This window comes from Sinocyclocheilus anshuiensis, unplaced genomic scaffold (genome assembly GCF_001515605.1).
Source record: "Sinocyclocheilus anshuiensis isolate Anshui unplaced genomic scaffold, SAMN03320099.WGS_v1.1 scaffold2276, whole genome shotgun sequence".
Lineage (NCBI taxonomy): Eukaryota > Metazoa > Chordata > Actinopteri > Cypriniformes > Cyprinidae > Sinocyclocheilus > Sinocyclocheilus anshuiensis.
The window spans coordinates 184,171-187,970 of NW_015542580.1; positions in this window are offsets into that span (position 1 = coordinate 184,171).

A 3,800-nucleotide genomic window follows, 5' to 3' on the forward strand; every position below is an offset into this window, starting at 1 on the left:
ACATCCCTCCCGGTCCAAGTTTAAAAAAAAAAAAAAAAAAAACTTTCACAATAAAAAGTCTTTTAATACCTCCACATTCCCCCCCTGCTAAACCCTGCCATATACAGGACTCTCCAAGCAGGCCAGTTCCTAGAAGAAATAGAAAACACAGAACAGGTTCAGCAACACAACATTTTCAGCATTTGTTTCACATTTTCTTGAGGTAAGCAACATACACTTTGACATTTTCTCTTTTACTTGTTTTTGACACTCTAACCCCAAATTACATAATATAGTAATCTCTATATTTTACGTGCAATTTACCCCGTGTTTCTCATTTAGAACGTCTCAGATCAGGTACCCCACAGATGTCATTTTCTGGAGTGTCAGAGTTTTCAGGTTCTACTCCTTCACTCTCACTTAACACTACCCTCCTCCTCACATAACACTTCAACCCCAACCTCCTCAGGTAAATCTGTGCTCCTCCTAAGACATCCATGGGCAGCCTTGCGTCCCGCCCAAACATTAAGTAAAATGGGGAGTAACCCGTCGATGAGTGAACGTGGGTATTGTAATCCAGCACCAGTTCAGGCAAGTAAGTCTTCCAATTCTTTTTCTTTTCAGCAGGTAACGTCCACAGCATGTCATGCATTGTACGATTGAATCTTTCACACTGTGTGTTCCCTTGAGGGTGGTAAGGACTGGTGCGACTCTTGCAGATTCCATACAGCTTACAGAGCTCCTTGATTGCACTTGCTTCAAAACACAGCCGGGCGGGACATCCATAGCAGACAAACCAGTGTCGTACAAGAGCTTTGGCGGTAGTAAGTGCTGTCTGATTTTTAGTCGGGACTGCCACTGTAAATCTTGTAAACATGTCTGTAAGCACTAGAACATTCTCGTAACACCCTGCTGATCTCTCAAGCACGGTGTAATTCATGGCAAGTAAGTGCTGTCTGATTTTTAGTCGGGACTGCCACTGTAAATCTTGTAAACATGTCCGTAAGCACTAGAACATTCTCGTAACCCCCTGCTGATCTCTCAGGCACGGTGTAATTAATGGCAAGAACTTCTATGGGTGCGGTTACGTTTGTGCAGGTCATAGGAGCACAAATTTTGGGAAACACGTCCTTAGCTAAAGTACATCTCCGACACTGGGTTACCCACGTCTGCACGTCATTGCAGACGTGGTCATTGAGGGCCAATAATAACTCCGCCGTATCTGCTCCAATGTACTCCTCCTTCCAAAATGTCCTCCATGCTCGTGCACACCCTCATACACTTTAGCTCGCAAGGACTCTGGCAGTACTAATTGCCAAAGTTCCTCTCCATCTCTTGGATTCATAATCACCCAAAACAACACTTCATGTCTTAACTTTAGACGCTCCAGCTGTCTTGCTAGCTTCCTTTGCTGAGGTTCCATTACTCGTAAACTACTTGCCACCAGCCTTCTGTTCTTGAGCATAGCTTCATACACCGGTGCTATACATGGATCCTTCCTCTGTTGTTCTTTGATGGATGGCCAGCTATATCCATCAACACCCTTCTTTATTGTCGCTTGCCTGGCAACTCTGACCATGGACTTGTCATCCTCCTCTTCTTTACCTGGCCACGGGAATGCCCGTACCTCGTCTGAGGTCAACCGAATGAAGTCTTTTTCTGTGTCATCCTCCTCGGGTTCCATACCCCAGGGAATCCTAGAAAGAACGTCAGCATTGGTGTTCTGTCTGCCGGGCTTGTAACAAACCTCAAAGTTGAACTCTGCTAACTGTGCAGCCCAACGCTGCTCTACTGCCCCAAGGTTGGCTGTTTCCAGGTAGCGGAGAGGGTTGTGATTGGTAATAACCTGACATTTTTAAAACATCAGGTACTCCTTAAATTTCTCGGTTACTGCCCATTTAAGGGCTAGTAACTCCAACTTGAATGCGCTGTAATACCGGTCATTCCTTTCAGATCCCTTTAGACCTCTGCTCGCGCAGGCAATGACACATTCTACGCCCCCCTGCTTTTGACTGAGTATTGCTCCAAGTCCATTAAGACTCCCATCCGTCGTAAGTATGAACGGACACTGGAAGTCAGGGTAAGCAAGAAGAGGAGGTGGCATGAGACATAACTCTGACCATGGACTTGTCATCCTCCTCTTCTTTACCTGGCCCGTACCTCGTCTGAGGTCAACCGAATGAAGTCTTTTTCTGTGTCATCCTCCTCGGGTTCCATACCCCAGGGAATCCTAGAAAGAACGTCAGCATTGGTGTTCTGTCTGCCGGGCTTGTAACAAACCTCAAAGTTGAACTCTGCTAACTGTGCAGCCCAACGCTGCTCTACTGCCCCAAGGTTGGCTGTTTCCAGGTAACGGAGAGGGTTGTGATTGGTAAGGACACTGGAAGTCAGGGTAAGCAAGAAGAGGAGGTGGCATGAGACAACTCTTTAATTTGTTAGTCTGGCACTCCTCTCTCCAGACAAATGGTTCTGATGACTTGCCTTTGTTACCTTTCCCCACTAGGGCATGTAGGGCTTGGCCAGCTGTGCGAATCCGGGAACAAACCGGCGATAGTAACTCATCAATCCAAACAGCTGTCTCACCTCTCTAACATTAGTGGATGTCGGCCATGCTTCCAAGCACTGAACTTTGTCCATATCCACTTGAATTCCCTTAGACGAAATAATGTGTCCCAAGAACCGGACCTCTGGCCTCAGGAGGAAACATTTACTCGGTTTCAACTTCAGTCAATGCTGACGCAACCTGGAGAAAACAAGCTCCAACTTCACACAATGACTCTTGAAATCCACCGAGAACACAATAACATAGTCGAGATAGATCAAGAGAATGTCAAAGGCCAGATCACCTAATGCTGCACCCATCAATCGCTGAAAGGTGGCTGGAGCGTTGCATAAAATAAACGGCATCCGCGTCCACTTATACAACCTGAATGGTGTTGTGACAGCAGTCTTCTCTCGATCTGATTAATTTACTGCCACTTGGAAATAACCTGCTGTGAGATCCAGAGTGGAAAACAACTTTGCATTCCCTAAAGCATCCAACGATTCTTCCACACGGGGGAGGGGGTAGGCATTCTTGAATATGACTTGATTGAGTCTCCTGTAGTCACAGCAGAAAAGGACACCTCCGTCTTTTTTATCACAATTACTGCAGGTGAGGCCCATGGACTGCGACTCTCCTTCAGTATACCATGACTGACAAGATCCTGCACATGTCTCTTAAACTCTTGGAAAATGTGAGGTGGGACTCGTCTGTGACGTTGCTTGTTTGGCTGTATGGTATGGTAGGTATGCTATGCATAACTGTCGTCGTGTATCCATAGTCTGTGTCGCTTTTGGAGAAAATGTCACTGTACCTGGTCAGCAGTGCATTTAACTCCTCACGTTGCATGTCTGTCAGTCTTTCCTTGTTCACCTGGACTGGAATTGACAGTTGTTCGGGCTGGCTCTCCATCTTAATACTGCATTGTACAGATTTTTTTATCACGTAGCTCGTCATCACCCTCTTCAAATTCCACCATTAGTTTTGGGACTATATTCTGCGGTTTGGACACAACTGCAATCCTAGACCTCGGCATCAAACTGATAGTCTCCTGACAGAGATTTAGCACTCGCACTGGGACTCTTCCTTTTTCTGGGCTCGCAGGCACATTGGCTACTAACAGTCCTTTTGGAAGGGTAACAGAATCCATGCACTCCACCAGTACTTGACGCTTCACTTTCAGAGGTATACTGCAGTGGCCTTCCACAATCTTCTCACTTAAGGGCGGGATTGTCACAACTTGCTTCCCAGACACCTTAACAAATCCTATCCTTCCCTC